This window comes from Balaenoptera acutorostrata, chromosome 12, assembly GCF_949987535.1.
Source record: "Balaenoptera acutorostrata chromosome 12, mBalAcu1.1, whole genome shotgun sequence".
NCBI lineage: Eukaryota > Metazoa > Chordata > Mammalia > Artiodactyla > Balaenopteridae > Balaenoptera > Balaenoptera acutorostrata.
Window position 1 is genome coordinate 22567181 of NC_080075.1, and position 19884 is coordinate 22587064.

Below are 19884 nucleotides of genomic sequence, written 5' to 3' on the forward strand. Positions count from 1 at the left end.
GGACACAGGGTTCCAGAATAAACCGTCAGTCATGTTCCCTGGACACAGGTTCCAAAAATAAAACCCGACTCATTTTCCCAGGCCACAGGGTTCCACAATTAAACCTCAGTCATATTCCCAGGCCAGAGAGTTCCACAATCAAACCTCAGTCCTGTTGCCAGGCCACGGTTCCACCATCAAGCCTCAGTCATGTTCCCAGGCCAGAGTGTTCCACAATCAAACCTAAGTCATCTTGCCAGGCCACAGGATTCCACCATCAAACCTCAGTCCTGTTGCCAGGCCACAGGCTTCCACCATCAAGCCTCAGTCATGTTCCCAAGCCTGAGGGTTCCACAGCCAAACCTCTGTCATGTTGCCAGGCCACAGGGTTCAACCATCAAACCTCAGTCATGTTCCCAGGAAACAGGGTTCCAGAATCAAACCAATGTCATGTTCCCAGGCCATGGGGTTCCAGTATCAGGCCTCAGTCATGTTCCCAGTGCACAGGGTTCCACCATCAAACCTCAGTCATGTTGCCAGTCCACAGGTTTCTGCGATCAATTCAGAGTCAAGTTCCCAGGCCACACGCTTCCAGAATCAAGCCTCAGTCATGTTGCCAGGCCACAGGGTTCTTCCATCAAACCTCAGTCATGTTCCCAGGCCACAGGATTCCACAATCTAACATCAGTCATGTTCCCAGACCAATGGTTACAGAATCAAACCTCAGTCATGTTCCCAGGAAACAGGGTTCCAGAATCAAACCAATGTCAAGTTCCCAGGCCATGGGTTTCCATCTAGGCCACAGTCTTGTTTCCAGGGCACAGGGATCCACAATCAAACCTCAGTCATGTTGCCAGTCCACAGGTTTCTGCCATCAAACCTCAGTCAAGTTCCCAGGCCACAGGGTTCCCGAATCATGCCTCAGTCATTTGGCCAGGCCAGAGTGTTCCACCATCAAACCTCACTCATGACCCCAGGCACATATTTCCACAATGAAACCTCAGTCATATTCCCTGGCCACAGGGTTCCACATTGAAACCTCAGTCATCTTCCCAGGACACAGGTGTCCAGAAACAAACCTCATTCATTTTGCCAGGCCACAGGTTTCGACCATCAAACCTCAGACATGTTCCCAGGACACAGGGTTCCAGAACCAAACCGTCCTCATGTTCCCCGACCACAGGGTTCCACAATCCACTGATGTCATGTTCCCAGGCCACAGGGTTCCAGAATCAATCCTCAGTTATGTTCCTAGGCTACAGGGTTCCAGAATAAAACCTCAGTCATATTCCCAGTCCACAGGGTTCCAGAACCAAGCCTCTGTCAGCTTCCCAGGGCACAGTATTCCACAATCTAAACAGATGTCATGTTCCGAGGCCACAGGTTTCCAGAATCACGCCTCAGTCATGTTCCCAGGCCACAGGGATCCAGAATCAAACCTCAGTCATGGTCCCAGGACACAGGGTTCCAGAATAAACCCTCAGTCATGTTCCCTGGACACAGGTTCCAAAAATAAAACCCCAGTCATGTTTCCAGGCCACAGGGTTCCAGAATCAATCCTCAGTTATGTTCCCAGGCTACAGCGTTCCAGAATAAAACCTCAGTCATAATCCCAGTCCACAGAGTTCCAGAACCAAGCCTCAGTCAGGTTCCCAGGGCACAGTATTCCACAGTCTAAACAGATGTCATGTTCCCAGGCCACAGGTTTCCAGAATCACGCTTCAGTCATGTTCCCAGGCCACAGGGATCCAGAATCAAACCTCAGTCATGGTCCCAGGACACAGGGTTCCAGAGTAAACCCTCAGTGATGTTCCCTGGACACAGGTTCCAAAAATAAAACCCCAGTCATATTCCTAGGCCACAGGGTTCCACAATTAAACCTCAGTCATATTCCCAGGCCAGAGGGTCCCACAATTAAACCTTAGTCCTGTGGCCAGGCCACGGTTCCACCATCAAGCCTCAGTCATGTTCCCAGGCCAGAGTGTTCCACAATCAAACCTAAGTCATCTTGCCAGGCCCAGGATTCCACCATCAAACCTCAGTCCTGTTGCCAGGCCACAGGCTTCCACCATCAAGCCTCAGTCATGTTCCCAAACCTGAGGGTTCCACCAACAAACCTCAGTCATGTTCCCAGGCCACAGGGTTCCAGTATCAGGCCTCAGTCATGTTCCCAGTGCACAGGTTTCTGCAATCAAATCAGAGTCAAGTTCCCAGGCCACAGGGTTCCAGGATCAAGCCTCAGTCATGTTGCCAGGCCACAGGGTTCTTCCATCAATCCTCAGTCATGTTCCCAGGCCACAGGGTTCCAGAAGCAAACCTCAGTCATGTTCCCAGGCCAAAGGGTTTCAGAATCAAACCACAGTCATGTTCCCAGGCCAGAGGGTTCCACAGTCAAACCTCAGTCATGTTCCCAGGCCACAGGATTCCCCAATCTAACATCAGTCATATTCCCAGACCAATGGTTTACAGAATCAAACCTCAATCATGTTCCCAGGACACAGGGTTCCAGAATCAAACCAATGTCAAATTCCCAGGCCATGGGTTTCCATCTAGGCCACAGTCATATTTACAGGGCACAGGGTCCAACAATCAAACCTCAGTCATGTTGCCAGTCCCCAGGTTTCTGCCATCAAACCTCAGTCAAGTTCCCAGGCCACAGGGTTCCCGAATCAAGCCTCAGTCATTTGGCCAGGCCAGAGTGTTCCACCATCAAACCTCACTCATGACCCCAGGCCACATATTTCCACAATGAAACCTCAGTCATTTTCCCAGGCCACAGGTATCCAGAATCAAACCTCAGTCCTATTCCCAGGACACATGGTTTCAGAATCAAACCTTAGTCATGTTCCCAGGCCACAGGTGTCCAGAATCAAACCGATTTCATGTTCCCAGGCAACAGGGTACCAGAATCCAAACCGATGTCATGTTCCCAGGACACAGGGTCCCAGATTCAAACCTCAGTCATGTTCCCAGGACACAGGTGTCCAGAATCAAACCTCAGTCATGTTTCCAGGGAACAGGGTTCCAGAACCAAACCTCAGTCATGTTCCCAGGCCAAAGGGTTTCAAAATCAAACCACAGTCATGTTCCCAGGCCAGAGGGTTCCACAGTCAAACCTCAGTCATGTTCCCAGGCCACAGGGTTCCAGAATGCAAGGGAAGTCATGTTCCCAGGCCACAGGGTTCCAGAATCAATCCTCAGTTATGTTGCCAGGCTACAGGGTTCCAGAATAAAACCTCAGTCATGTTCCCAGTCCACAGGGTTCCAGAACCTTGCCTCAGTCAGGTTCCCAGGGCACAGTATTCCACAATCTAAACAGATGTCATGTTCCCAGGTCACAGGTTTCCAGAATCACGCCTCAGTCATGTTGCCAGGCCACAGGGTACCACCATCAAGCCTCAGTCATATTCCCAGGACATATGGTTCCAGAATCAAACCTCAGCCATGTTCGCAGGCCACAGGATTCCACCGTCAAACCTCAGTCTTGTTCCCAGGACAAAACTGTCCAGAATCAAACCTCAGTCATGTTCCCAGGGAACAGGGTTCCAGAAACAAACCTCAGTCATGTTGTCAGGCCACAGGTTTCCACCATCAAACCTCAGACATGTTCCCAGGCCACAGGGTTCCAGAATGAAACCGTTCTCATGTTCCCAGACCACAGGGTTCCACAATCCACTGATGTCATGTTCCCAGGCCACAGGGTTCCAGAATCACGCCTCTGTTATGTTCCCAGGCTACAGGGTTCCAGAAGAAAACCTCAGTCATATTCCCAGTGCACAGGGTTCCAGAACCAAGCCTCAGTCAGGTTCCCAGGGCACAGTATTCCACAATCTAAACAGATGTCATGTTCCCAGGCCACAGGTTTCCAGAATCACGCCTCAGTCATGTTCCCAGGCCACAGGGATCCAGAATCAAGCCTCAGTCATGTTGCCAGGCCATAGGGTACCACCATCAAACCTCAGTCATATTCCCAGGCCACAGGTTTCCAGAATCAACCGATTTCATGTTCCCAGGCAACAGGGTACCAGAATCCCAACCGATGTCATGTTCCCAGGCCACAGGATTCCACCATCTAACATCAGTCATGTTCCCAGGCCAATGGTTTCCAGAATCAAACCTCAGTCATATTCCCAGGCCACATGGTTCCAGAATCAAGCTTCAGTCATGTTGCCAGGCCACAGGGTTCTTCCATCAAACCTCAGTCATGTTCCCAGGCCACAGGATTCCACAATCTAACATCAGTCATGTTCCCAGACCAATGGTTTACAGAATCAAACCTCAATCATGTTCCCAGGACACAGGGTTCCAGAATCAAACCAATGTCAAGTTCCCAGGCCATGGGTTTCCATCTAGGCCACAGTCCTGTTTCCAGGGCACAGGGATCCACAATCAAACCTCAGTCATGTTGCCAGTCCACAGGTTTCTGCCATCAAACCTCAGTCAAGTTCCCAGGCCACAGGGTTCCCGAATCATGCCTCAGTCATTTGGCCAGGCCAGAGTGTTCCACCATCAAACCTCACTCATGACCCCAGGCACATATTTCCACAATGAAACCTCAGTCATATTCCCTGCCCACAGGGTTCCACATTCAAACCTCAGTCATCTTCCCAGGACACAGGTGTCCAGAAACAAACCTCATTCATTTTGCCAGGCCACAGGTTTCGAGCATCAAACCTCAGACATGTTCCCAGGCCACAGGGATCCAGAATCAAACCTCAGTCATGGTCCCAGGACACAGGGTTCCAGAATAAACCCTCAGTCATGTTCCCTGGACACAGGTTCCAAAAATAAAACCCCAGTCATGTTTCCAGGCCACAGGGTTCCAGAATCAATCCTCAGTTATGTTCCCAGGCTACAGCGTTCCAGAATAAAACCTCAGTCATAATCCCAGTCCACAGAGTTCCAGAACCAAGCCTCAGTCAGGTTCCCAGGGCACAGTATTCCACAATCTAAACAGATGTCATGTTCCCAGGCCACAGGTTTCCAGAATCACGCTTCAGTCATGTTCCCAGTCCACAGGGATCCAGAATCAAACCTCAGTCATGGTCCCAGGACACAGGTTCCAGAATAAACCCTCAGTCATGTTCCCTGGACACAGGTTCCAAAAATAAAACCCCAGGCATATTCCCAGGCCACAGGGTTCCACAATTAAACCTCAGTCATATTCCCAGGCCAGAGGGTTCCACAATCAAACCTTAGTCCTGTTGCCAGGCCACGGTTCCACCATCAAGCCTCAGTCATGTTCCCAGGCCAGAGTGTTCCACAATCAAACCTAAGTCATCTTGCCAGGCCCAGGATTCCACCATCAAACCTCATTCCTGTTGCCAGGCCACAGGATTCCACCATCAAACCTCAGTCATATTCCCAGACCACAGGTTTCCAGAATCAAACCGATTTCATGTTCCCAGGCAACAGGGTACCAGAATCCAAACCGATGTCATGTTCCCAGGCCACAGGATTCCACAATCTAACATCAGTCATGTTCCGAGGCCAATGGTTTCCAGAATCAAACCTCAGTCATATTCCCAGGCCAGAGGGTTCCACAATCAAACCTCAGTCCTGTTGCCAGGCCACGGTTCCACCATCAAGCCTCAGTCATGTTCCCAGGCCAGAGTGTTCCACAATCAAACCTAAGTCATCTTGCCAGGCCCAGGATTCCACCATCAAACCTCATTCCTCTTGCCAGGCCACAGGCTTCCACCATCAAGCCTCAGTCATTTTCCCAAACCTGAGGGTTCCACAATCAAACCTCTGTCATGTTGCCAGGCCACAGGGTTCCACCAACAAACCTCAGTCATGTTCCCAGGCCACAGGGTTCCAGTATCAGGCCTCAGTCATGTTCCCAGCGCACAGGTTTCTGCAATCAAATCAGAGTCAAGTTCCCAGGCCACAGGGTTCCAGAATCAAGCCTCAGTCATGTTGCCAGGCCACAGGGTACCACCATCACACCTCAGTCATGTTCCCAGGCCACAGGGTTCCAGAAGCAAACCTCAGTCATGTTCCCAGGCCAAAGGGTTTCAGAATCAAACCACAGTCATGTTCCCAGGCCAGAGGGTTCCACAGTCAAACCTCAGTCATGTTCCCAGGCCACAGGATTCCCCAATCTAACATCAGTCATATTCCCAGACCAATGGTTTACAGAATCAAACCTCAATCATGTTCCCAGGACACAGGGTTCCAGAATCAAACCAATGTCAAGTTCCCAGGCCATGGGTTTCCATCGAGGCCACAGTCATATTTCCAGGGCACAGGGTCCAACAATCAAACCTCAGTCATGTTGCCAGTCCCCAGGTTTCTGCCATCAAACCTCAGTCAAGTTACCAGGCCACAGGGTTCCCGAATCAAGCCTCAGTCATTTGGCCAGGCCAGAGTGTTCCATCATCAAACCTCACTCATGACCCCAGGCCACATATTTCCACAATGAAACCTCAGTCATTTTCCCAGGCCACAGGTATCCAGAATCAAACCTCAGTCCTATTCCCAGGACACATGGTTTCAGAATCAAACCTTAGTCATGTTCCCAGGCCACAGGTGTCCAGAATCAAACCGATTTCATGTTCCCAGGCAACAGGGTACCAGAATCCAAACCGATGTCATGTTCCCAGGACACAGGGTCCCAGATTCAAACCTCAGTCATGTTCCCAGGACACAGGTGTCCAGAATCAAACCTCAGTCATGTTTCCAGGGAACAGGATTCCAGAACCAAACCTCAGTCATGTTCCCAGGCCAAAGGGTTTCAAAATCAAACCACAGTCATGTTCCCAGGCCAGAGGGTTCCACAGTCAAACCTCAGTCATGTTCCCAGGCCACAGGGTTCCAGAATGCAAGGGAAGTCATGTTCCCAGGCCACAGGGTTCCAGAATCAATCCTCAGTTATGTTGCCAGGCTACAGGGTTCCAGAATAAAACCTCAGTCATGTTCCCAGTCCACAGGGTTCCAGAACCTTGCCTCAGTCAGGTTCCCAGGGCACAGTATTCCACAATCTAAACAGATGTCATGTTCCCAGGTCACAGGTTTCCAGAATCACGCCTCAGTCATGTTGCCAGGCCACAGGGTACCACCATCAAGCCTCAGTCATATTCCCAGGACATATGGTTCCAGAATCAAACCTCAGCCATGTTCGCAGGCCACAGGATTCCACCGTCAAACCTCAGTCTTGTTCCCAGGACAAAACTGTCCAGAATCAAACCTCAGTCATGTTCCCAGGGAACAGGGTTCCAGAAACAAACCTCAGTCATGTTGTCAGGCCACAGGTTTCCACCATCAAACCTCAGACATGTTCCCAGGCCACAGGGTTCCAGAATGAAACCGTTCTCATGTTCCCAGACCACAGGGTTCCACAATCCACTGATGTCATGTTCCCAGGCCACAGGGTTCCAGAATCACGCCTCTGTTATGTTCCCAGGCTACAGGGTTCCAGAAGAAAACCTCAGTCATATTCCCAGTGCACAGGGTTCCAGAACCAAGCCTCAGTCAGGTTCCCAGGGCACAGTATTCCACAATCTAAACAGATGTCATGTTCCCAGGCCACAGGTTTCCAGAATCACGCCTCAGTCATGTTCCCAGGCCACAGGGATCCAGAATCAAGCCTCAGTCATGTTGCCAGGCCATAGGGTACCACCATCAAACCTCAGTCATATTCCCAGGCCACAGGTTTCCAGAATCAACCGATTTCATGTTCCCAGGCAACAGGGTACCAGAATCCCAACCGATGTCATGTTCCCAGGCCACAGGATTCCACCATCTAACATCAGTCATGTTCCCAGGCCAATGGTTTCCAGAATCAAACCTCAGTCATATTCCCAGGCCACATGGTTCCAGAATCAAGCTTCAGTCATGTTGCCAGGCCACAGGGTTCTTCCATCAAACCTCAGTCATGTTCCCAGGCCACAGGATTCCACAATCTAACATCAGTCATGTTCCCAGACCAATGGTTTACAGAATCAAACCTCAATCATGTTCCCAGGACACAGGGTTCCAGAATCAAACCAATGTCAAGTTCCCAGGCCATGGGTTTCCATCTAGGCCACAGTCCTGTTTCCAGGGCACAGGGATCCACAATCAAACCTCAGTCATGTTGCCAGTCCACAGGTTTCTGCCATCAAACCTCAGTCAAGTTCCCAGGCCACAGGGTTCCCGAATCATGCCTCAGTCATTTGGCCAGGCCAGAGTGTTCCACCATCAAACCTCACTCATGACCCCAGGCACATATTTCCACAATGAAACCTCAGTCATATTCCCTGCCCACAGGGTTCCACATTCAAACCTCAGTCATCTTCCCAGGACACAGGTGTCCAGAAACAAACCTCATTCATTTTGCCAGGCCACAGGTTTCGACCATCAAACCTCAGACATGTTCCCAGGCCACAGGGTTCCAGAACCAAACCGTTCTCATGTTCCCCGACCACAGGGTTCCACAATCCACTGATGTCATGTTCCCAGGCCACAGGGTTCCAGAATCAATCCTCAGTTATGTTCCTAGGCTACAGGGTTCCAGAATAAAACCTCAGTCATATTCCCAGTCCACAGGGTTCCAGAACCAAGCCTCTGTCAGCTTCCCAGGGCACAGTATTCCACAATCTAAACAGATGTCATGTTCCGAGGCCACAGGTTTCCAGAATCACGCCTCAGTCATGTTCCCAGGCCACAGGGATCCAGAATCAAACCTCAGTCATGGTCCCAGGACACAGGGTTCCAGAATAAACCCTCAGTCATGTTCCCTGGACACAGGTTCCAAAAATAAAACCCCAGTCATGTTTCCAGGCCACAGGGTTCCAGAATCAATCCTCAGTTATGTTCCCAGGCTACAGCGTTCCAGAATAAAACCTCAGTCATAATCCCAGTCCACAGAGTTCCAGAACCAAGCCTCAGTCAGGTTCCCAGGGCACAGTATTCCACAATCTAAACAGATGTCATGTTCCCAGGCCACAGGTTTCCAGAATCACGCTTCAGTCATGTTCCCAGTCCACAGGGATCCAGAATCAAACCTCAGTCATGGTCCCAGGACACAGGTTCCAGAGTAAACCCTCAGTCATGTTCCCTGGACACAGGTTCCAAAAATAAAACCCCAGGCATATTCCCAGGCCACAGGGTTCCACAATTAAACCTCAGTCATATTCCCAGGCCAGAGGGTTCCACAATCAAACCTTAGTCCTGTTGCCAGGCCACGGTTCCACCATCAAGCCTCAGTCATGTTCCCAGGCCAGAGTGTTCCACAATCAAACCTAAGTCATCTTGCCAGGCCCAGGATTCCACCATCAAACCTCATTCCTGTTGCCAGGCCACAGGATTCCACCATCAAACCTCAGTCATATTCCCAGACCACAGGTTTCCAGAATCAAACCGATTTCATGTTCCCAGGCAACAGGGTACCAGAATCCAAACCGATGTCATGTTCCCAGGCCACAGGATTCCACAATCTAACATCAGTCATGTTCCGAGGCCAATGGTTTCCAGAATCAAACCTCAGTCATATTCCCAGGCCAGAGGGTTCCACAATCAAACCTCAGTCCTGTTGCCAGGCCACGGTTCCACCATCAAGCCTCAGTCATGTTCCCAGGCCAGAGTGTTCCACAATCAAACCTAAGTCATCTTGCCAGGCCCAGGATTCCACCATCAAACCTCATTCCTCTTGCCAGGCCACAGGCTTCCACCATCAAGCCTCAGTCATTTTCCCAAACCTGAGGGTTCCACAATCAAACCTCTGTCATGTTGCCAGGCCACAGGGTTCCACCAACAAACCTCAGTCATGTTCCCAGGCCACAGGGTTCCAGTATCAGGCCTCAGTCATGTTCCCAGCGCACAGGTTTCTGCAATCAAATCAGAGTCAAGTTCCCAGGCCACAGGGTTCCAGAATCAAGCCTCAGTCATGTTGCCAGGCCACAGGGTACCACCATCACACCTCAGTCATGTTCCCAGGCCACAGGGTTCCAGAAGCAAACCTCAGTCATGTTCCCAGGCCAAAGGGTTTCAGAATCAAACCACAGTCATGTTCCCAGGCCAGAGGGTTCCACAGTCAAACCTCAGTCATGTTCCCAGGCCACAGGATTCCCCAATCTAACATCAGTCATATTCCCAGACCAATGGTTTACAGAATCAAACCTCAATCATGTTCCCAGGACACAGGGTTCCAGAATCAAACCAATGTCAAGTTCCCAGGCCATGGGTTTCCATCGAGGCCACAGTCATATTTCCAGGGCACAGGGTCCAACAATCAAACCTCAGTCATGTTGCCAGTCCCCAGGTTTCTGCCATCAAACCTCAGTCAAGTTACCAGGCCACAGGGTTCCCGAATCAAGCCTCAGTCATTTGGCCAGGCCAGAGTGTTCCACCATCAAACCTCACTCATGACCCCAGGCCACATATTTCCACAATGAAACCTCAGTCATTTTCCCAGGCCACAGGTATCCAGAATCAAACCTCAGTCCTATTCCCAGGACACATGGTTTCAGAATCAAACCTTAGTCATGTTCCCAGGCCACAGGTGTCCAGAATCAAACCGATTTCATGTTCCCAGGCAACAGGGTACCAGAATCCAAACCGATGTCATGTTCCCAGGACACAGGGTCCCAGATTCAAACCTCAGTCATGTTCCCAGGACACAGGTGTCCAGAATCAAACCTCAGTCATGTTTCCAGGGAACAGGATTCCAGAACCAAACCTCAGTCATGTTCCCAGGCCAAAGGGTTTCAAAATCAAACCACAGTCATGTTCCCAGGCCAGAGGGTTCCACAGTCAAACCTCAGTCATGTTCCCAGGCCACAGGGTTCCAGAATGCAAGGGAAGTCATGTTCCCAGGCCACAGGGTTCCAGAATCAATCCTCAGTTATGTTGCCAGGCTACAGGGTTCCAGAATAAAACCTCAGTCATGTTCCCAGTCCACAGGGTTCCAGAACCTTGCCTCAGTCAGGTTCCCAGGGCACAGTATTCCACAATCTAAACAGATGTCATGTTCCCAGGTCACAGGTTTCCAGAATCACGCCTCAGTCATGTTGCCAGGCCACAGGGTACCACCATCAAGCCTCAGTCATATTCCCAGGACATATGGTTCCAGAATCAAACCTCAGCCATGTTCGCAGGCCACAGGATTCCACCGTCAAACCTCAGTCTTGTTCCCAGGACAAAACTGTCCAGAATCAAACCTCAGTCATGTTCCCAGGGAACAGGGTTCCAGAAACAAACCTCAGTCATGTTGTCAGGCCACAGGTTTCCACCATCAAACCTCAGACATGTTCCCAGGCCACAGGGTTCCAGAATGAAACCGTTCTCATGTTCCCAGACCACAGGGTTCCACAATCCACTGATGTCATGTTCCCAGGCCACAGGGTTCCAGAATCACGCCTCTGTTATGTTCCCAGGCTACAGGGTTCCAGAAGAAAACCTCAGTCATATTCCCAGTGCACAGGGTTCCAGAACCAAGCCTCAGTCAGGTTCCCAGGGCACAGTATTCCACAATCTAAACAGATGTCATGTTCCCAGGCCACAGGTTTCCAGAATCACGCCTCAGTCATGTTCCCAGGCCACAGGGATCCAGAATCAAGCCTCAGTCATGTTGCCAGGCCATAGGGTACTACCATCAAACCTCAGTCATATTCCCAGGCCACAGGTTTCCAGAATCAACCGATTTCATGTTCCCAGGCAACAGGGTACCAGAATCCCAACCGATGTCATGTTCCCAGGCCACAGGATTCCACCATCTAACATCAGTCATGTTCCCAGGCCAATGGTTTCCAGAATCAAACCTCAGTCATATTCCCAGGCCACATGGTTCCAGAATCAAGCTTCAGTCATGTTGCCAGGCCACAGGGTTCTTCCATCAAACCTCAGTCATGTTCCCAGGCCACAGGATTCCACAATCTAACATCAGTCATGATCCCAGACCAATGGTTTACAGAATCAAACCTCAGTCAAGTTCCCAGGCCACAGGGTTCCCGAATCATGCCTCAGTCATTTGGCCAGGCCAGAGTGTTCCACCATCAAACCTCACTCATGACCCCAGGCACATATTTCCACAATGAAACCTCAGTCATATTCCCTGCCCACAGGGTTCCACATTCAAACCTCAGTCATCTTCCCAGGACACAGGTGTCCAGAAACAAACCTCATTCATTTTGCCAGGCCACAGGTTTCGACCATCAAACCTCAGACATGTTCCCAGGCCACAGGGTTCCAGAACCAAACCGTTCTCATGTTCCCCGACCACAGGGTTCCACAATCCACTGATGTCATGTTCCCAGGCCACAGGGTTCCAGAATCAATCCTCAGTTATGTTCCTAGGCTACAGGGTTCCAGAATAAAACCTCAGTCATATTCCCAGTCCACAGGGTTCCAGAACCAAGCCTCTGTCAGCTTCCCAGGGCACAGTATTCCACAATCTAAACAGATGTCATGTTCCGAGGCCACAGGTTTCCAGAATCACGCCTCAGTCATGTTCCCAGGCCACAGGGATCCAGAATCAAACCTCAGTCATGGTCCCAGGACACAGGGTTCCAGAATAAACCCTCAGTCATGTTCCCTGGACACAGGTTCCAATAATAAAACCCCAGTCATGTTTCCAGGCCACAGGGTTCCAGAATCAATCCTCAGTTATGTTCCCAGGCTACAGCGTTCCAGAATAAAACCTCAGTCATAATCCCAGTCCACAGAGTTCCAGAACCAAGCCTCAGTCAGGTTCCCAGGGCACAGTATTCCACAATCTAAACAGATGTCATGTTCCCAGGCCACAGGTTTCCAGAATCACGCTTCAGTCATGTTCCCAGGCCACAGGGATCCAGAATCAAACCTCAGTCATGGTCCCAGGACACAGGTTCCAGAGTAAACCCTCAGTCATGTTCCCTGGACACAGGTTCCAAAAATAAAACCCCAGGCATATTCCCAGGCCACAGGGTTCCACAATTAAACCTCAGTCATATTCCCAGGCCAGAGGGTTCCACAATCAAACCTTAGTCCTGTTGCCAGGCCACGGTTCCACCATCAAGCCTCAGTCATGTTCCCAGGCCAGAGTGTTCCACAATCAAACCTAAGTCATCTTGCCAGGCCCAGGATTCCTCCATCAAACCTCATTCATGTTGCCAGGCCACAGGATTCCACCATCAAACCTCAGTCATATTCCCAGACCACAGGTTTCCAGAATCAAACCGATTTCATGTTCCCAGGCAACAGGGTACCAGAATCCAAACCGATGTCATGTTCCCAGGCCACAGGATTCCACAATCTAACATCAGTCATGTTCCGAGGCCAATGGTTTCCAGAATCAAACCTCAGTCATATTCCCAGGCCAGAGGGTTCCACAATCAAACCTCAGTCCTGTTGCCAGGCCACGGTTCCACCATCAAGCCTCAGTCATGTTCCCAGGCCAGAGTGTTCCACAATCAAACCTAAGTCATCTTGCCAGGCCCAGGATTCCACCATCAAACCTCATTCCTGTTGCCAGGCCACAGGCTTCCACCATCAAGCCTCAGTCATTTTCCCAAACCAGAGGGTTCCACAATCAAACCTCTGTCATGTTGCCAGGCCACAGGGTTCCACCAACAAACCTCAGTCATGTTCCCAGGCCACAGGGTTCCAGTATCAGGCCTCAGTCATGTTCCCAGTGCACAGGTTTCTGCAATCAAATCAGAGTCAAGTTCCCAGGCCACAGGGTTCCAGAATCAAGCCTCAGTCATGTTGCCAGGCCACAGGGTTCTTCCATCAATCCTCAGTCATGTTCCCAGGCCACAGGGTTCCAGAAGCAAACCTCAGTCATGTTCCCAGGCCAAAGGGTTTCAGAATCAAACCACAGTCATGTTCCCAGGCCAGAGGGTTCCACAGTCAAACCTCAGTCATGTTCCCAGGCCACAGGATTCCCCAATCTAACATCAGTCATATTCCCAGACCAATGGTTTACAGAATCAAACCTCAATCATGTTCCCAGGACACAGGGTTCCAGAATCAAACCAATGTCAAATTCCCAGGCCATGGGTTTCCATCTAGGCCACAGTCATATTTACAGGGCACAGGGTCCAACAATCAAACCTCAGTCATGTTGCCAGTCCCCAGGTTTCTGCCATCAAACCTCAGTCAAGTTCCCAGGCCACAGGGTTCCCGAATCAAGCCTCAGTCATTTGGCCAGGCCAGAGTGTTCCACCATCAAACCTCACTCATGACCCCAGGCCACATATTTCCACAATGAAACCTCAGTCATTTTCCCAGGCCACAGGTATCCAGAATCAAACCTCAGTCCTATTCCCAGGACACATGGTTTCAGAATCAAACCTTAGTCATGTTCCCAGGCCACAGGTGTCCAGAATCAAACCGATTTCATGTTCCCAGGCAACAGGGTACCAGAATCCAAACCGATGTCATGTTCCCAGGACACAGGGTCCCAGATTCAAACCTCAGTCATGTTCCCAGGACACAGGTGTCCAGAATCAAACCTCAGTCATGTTTCCAGGGAACAGGGTTCCAGAACCAAACCTCAGTCATGTTCCCAGGCCAAAGGGTTTCAAAATCAAACCACAGTCATGTTCCCAGGCCAGAGGGTTCCATAGTCAAACCTCAGTCATGTTCCCAGGCCACAGGGTTCCAGAATGCAAGGGAAGTCATGTTCCCAGGCCACAGGGTTCCAGAATCAATCCTCAGTTATGTTGCCAGGCTACAGGGTTCCAGAATAAAACCTCAGTCATGTTCCCAGTCCACAGGGTTCCAGAACCTTGCCTCAGTCAGGTTCCCAGGGCACAGTATTCCACAATCTAAACAGATGTCATGTTCCCAGGTCACAGGTTTCCAGAATCACGCCTCAGTCATGTTGCCAGGCCACAGGGTACCACCATCAAGCCTCAGTCATATTCCCAGGACATATGGTTCCAGAATCAAACCTCAGCCATGTTCGCAGGCCACAGGATTCCACCGTCAAACCTCAGTCTTGTTCCCAGGACAAAACTGTCCAGAATCAAACCTCAGTCATGTTCCCAGGGAACAGGGTTCCAGAAACAAACCTCAGTCATGTTGTCAGGCCACAGGTTTCCACCATCAAACCTCAGACATGTTCCCAGGCCACAGGGTTCCAGAATGAAACCGTTCTCATGTTCCCAGACCACAGGGTTCCACAATCCACTGATGTCATGTTCCCAGGCCACAGGGTTCCAGAATCACGCCTCTGTTATGTTCCCAGGCTACAGGGTTCCAGAAGAAAACCTCAGTCATATTCCCAGTGCACAGGGTTCCAGAACCAAGCCTCAGTCAGGTTCCCAGGGCACAGTATTCCACAATCTAAACAGATGTCATGTTCCCAGGCCACAGGTTTCCAGAATCACGCCTCAGTCATGTTCCCAGGCCACAGGGATCCAGAATCAAGCCTCAGTCATGTTGCCAGGCCATAGGGTACCACCATCAAACCTCAGTCATATTCCCAGGCCACAGGTTTCCAGAATCAACCGATTTCATGTTCCCAGGCAACAGGGTACCAGAATCCCAACCGATGTCATGTTCCCAGGCCACAGGATTCCACCATCTAACATCAGTCATGTTCCCAGGCCAATGGTTTCCAGAATCAAACCTCAGTCATATTCCCAGGCCACATGGTTCCAGAATCAAGCTTCAGTCATGTTGCCAGGCCACAGGGTTCTTCCATCAAACCTCAGTCATGTTCCCAGGCCACAGGATTCCACAATCTAACATCAGTCATGTTCCCAGACCAATGGTTTACAGAATCAAACCTCAATCATGTTCCCAGGACACAGGGTTCCAGAATCAAACCAATGTCAAGTTCCCAGGCCATGGGTTTCCATCTAGGCCACAGTCCTGTTTCCAGGGCACAGGGATCCACAATCAAACCTCAGTCATGTTGCCAGTCCACAGGTTTCTGCCATCAAACCTCAGTCAAGTTCCCAGGCCACAGGGTTCCCGAATCATGCCTCAGTCATTTGGCCAGGCCAGAGTGTTCCACCATCAAACCTCACTCATGACCCCAGGCACATATTTCCACAATGAAACCTCAGTCATATTCCCTGCCCACAGGGTTCCACATTCAAACCTCAGTCATCTTCCCAGGACACAGGTGTCCAGAAACAAACCTCATTCATTTTGCCAGGCCACAGGTTTCGACCATCAAACCTCAGACATGTTCCCAGGCCACAGGGTTCCAGAACCAAACCGTTCTCATGTTCCCCGACCACAGGGTTCCACAATCCACTGATGTCATGTTCCCAGGCCACAGGGTTCCAGAATCAATCCTCAGTTATGTTCCTAGGCTACAGGGTTCCAGAATAAAACCTCAGTCATATTCCCAGTCCACAGGGTTCCAGAACCAAGCCTCTGTCAGCTTCCCAGGGCACAGTATTCCACAATCTAAACAGATGTCATGTTCCGAGGCCACAGGTTTCCAGAATCACGCCTCAGTCATGTTCCCAGGCCACAGGGATCCAGAATCAAACCTCAGTCATGGTCCCAGGACACAGGGTTCCAGAATAAACCCTCAGTCATGTTCCCTGGACACAGGTTCCAAAAATAAAACCCCAGTCATGTTTCCAGGCCACAGGGTTCCAGAATCAATCCTCAGTTATGTTCCCAGGCTACAGCGTTCCAGAATAAAACCTCAGTCATAATCCCAGTCCACAGAGTTCCAGAACCAAGCCTCAGTCAGGTTCCCAGGGCACAGTATTCCACAATCTAAACAGATGTCATGTTCCCAGGCCACAGGTTTCCAGAATCACGCTTCAGTCATGTTCCCAGTCCACAGGGATCCAGAATCAAACCTCAGTCATGGTCCCAGGACACAGGTTCCAGAGTAAACCCTCAGTCATGTTCCCTGGACACAGGTTCCAAAAATAAAACCCCAGGCATATTCCCAGGCCACAGGGTTCCACAATTAAACCTCAGTCATATTCCCAGGCCAGAGGGTTCCACAATCAAACCTTAGTCCTGTTGCCAGGCCACGGTTCCACCATCAAGCCTCAGTCATGTTCCCAGGCCAGAGTGTTCCACAATCAAACCTAAGTCATCTTTCCAGGCCCAGGATTCCACCATCAAACCTCATTCCTGTTGCCAGGCCACAGGATTCCACCATCAAACCTCAGTCATATTCCCAGACCACAGGTTTCCAGAATCAAACCGATTTCATGTTCCCAGGCAACAGGGTACCAGAATCCAAACCGATGTCATGTTCCCAGGCCACAGGATTCCACAATCTAACATCAGTCATGTTCCGAGGCCAATGGTTTCCAGAATCAAACCTCAGTCATATTCCCAGGCCAGAGGGTTCCACAATCAAACCTCAGTCCTGTTGCCAGGCCACGGTTCCACCATCAAGCCTCAGTCATGTTCCCAGGCCAGAGTGTTCCACAATCAAACCTAAGTCATCTTGCCAGGCCCAGGATTCCACCATCAAACCTCATTCCTCTTGCCAGGCCACAGGCTTCCACCATCAAGCCTCAGTCATTTTCCCAAACCTGAGGGTTCCACAATCAAACCTCTGTCATGTTGCCAGGCCACAGGGTTCCACCAACAAACCTCAGTCATGTTCCCAGGCCACAGGGTTCCAGTATCAGGCCTCAGTCATGTTCCCAGCGCACAGGTTTCTGCAATCAAATCAGAGTCAAGTTCCCAGGCCACAGGGTTCCAGAATCAAGCCTCAGTCATGTTGCCAGGCCACAGGGTACCACCATCACACCTCAGTCATGTTCCCAGGCCACAGGGTTCCAGAAGCAAACCTCAGTCATGTTCCCAGGCCAAAGGGTTTCAGAATCAAACCACAGTCATGTTCCCAGGCCAGAGGGTTCCACAGTCAAACCTCAGTCATGTTCCCAGGCCACAGGATTCCCCAATCTAACATCAGTCATATTCCCAGACCAATGGTTTACAGAATCAAACCTCAATCATGTTCCCAGGACACAGGGTTCCAGAATCAAACCAATGTCAAGTTCCCAGGCCATGGGTTTCCATCGAGGCCACAGTCATATTTCCAGGGCACAGGGTCCAACAATCAAACCTCAGTCATGTTGCCAGTCCCCAGGTTTCTGCCATCAAACCTCAGTCAAGTTACCAGGCCACAGGGTTCCCGAATCAAGCCTCAGTCATTTGGCCAGGCCAGAGTGTTCCATCATCAAACCTCACTCATGACCCCAGGCCACATATTTCCACAATGAAACCTCAGTCATTTTCCCAGGCCACAGGTATCCAGAATCAAACCTCAGTCCTATTCCCAGGACACATGGTTTCAGAATCAAACCTTAGTCATGTTCCCAGGCCACAGGTGTCCAGAATCAAACCGATTTCATGTTCCCAGGCAACAGGGTACCAGAATCCAAACCGATGTCATGTTCCCAGGACACAGGGTCCCAGATTCAAACCTCAGTCATGTTCCCAGGACACAGGTGTCCAGAATCAAACCTCAGTCATGTTTCCAGGGAACAGGATTCCAGAACCAAACCTCAGTCATGTTCCCAGGCCAAAGGGTTTCAAAATCAAACCACAGTCATGTTCCCAGGCCAGAGGGTTCCACAGTCAAACCTCAGTCATGTTCCCAGGCCACAGGGTTCCAGAATGCAAGGGAAGTCATGTTCCCAGGCCACAGGGTTCCAGAATCAATCCTCAGTTATGTTGCCAGGCTACAGGGTTCCAGAATAAAACCTCAGTCATGTTCCCAGTCCACAGGGTTCCAGAACCTTGCCTCAGTCAGGTTCCCAGGGCACAGTATTCCACAATCTAAACAGATGTCATGTTCCCAGGTCACAGGTTTCCAGAATCACGCCTCAGTCATGTTGCCAGGCCACAGGGTACCACCATCAAGCCTCAGTCATATTCCCAGGACATATGGTTCCAGAATCAAACCTCAGCCATGTTCGCAGGCCACAGGATTCCACCGTCAAACCTCAGTCTTGTTCCCAGGACAAAACTGTCCAGAATCAAACCTCAGTCATGTTCCCAGGGAACAGGGTTCCAGAAACAAACCTCAGTCATGTTGTCAGGCCACAGGTTTCCACCATCAAACCTCAGACATGTTCCCAGGCCACAGGGTTCCAGAATGAAACCGTTCTCATGTTCCCAGACCACAGGGTTCCACAATCCACTGATGTCATGTTCCCAGGCCACAGGGTTCCAGAATCACGCCTCTGTTATGTTCCCAGGCTACAGGGTTCCAGAAGAAAACCTCAGTCATATTCCCAGTGCACAGGGTTCCAGAACCAAGCCTCAGTCAGGTTCCCAGGGCACAGTATTCCACAATCTAAACAGATGTCATGTTCCCAGGCCACAGGTTTCCAGAATCACGCCTCAGTCATGTTCCCAGGCCACAGGGATCCAGAATCAAGCCTCAGTCATGTTGCCAGGCCATAGGGTACCACCATCAAACCTCAGTCATATTCCCAGGCCACAGGTTTCCAGAATCAACCGATTTCATGTTCCCAGGCAACAGGGTACCAGAATCCCAACCGATGTCATGTTCCCAGGCCACAGGATTCCACCATCTAACATCAGTCATGTTCCCAGGCCAATGGTTTCCAGAATCAAACCTCAGTCATATTCCCAGGCCACATGGTTCCAGAATCAAGCTTCAGTCATGTTGCCAGGCCACAGGGTTCTTCCATCAAACCTCAGTCATGTTCCCAGGCCACAGGATTCCACAATCTAACATCAGTCATGTTCCCAGACCAATGGTTTACAGAATCAAACCTCAATCATGTTCCCAGGACACAGGGTTCCAGAATCAAACCAATGTCAAGTTCCCAGGCCATGGGTTTCCATCTAGGCCACAGTCCTGTTTCCAGGGCACAGGGATCCACAATCAAACCTCAGTCATGTTGCCAGTCCACAGGTTTCTGCCATCAAACCTCAGTCAAGTTCCCAGGCCACAGGGTTCCCGAATCATGCCTCAGTCATTTGGCCAGGCCAGAGTGTTCCACCATCAAACCTCACTCATGACCCCAGGCA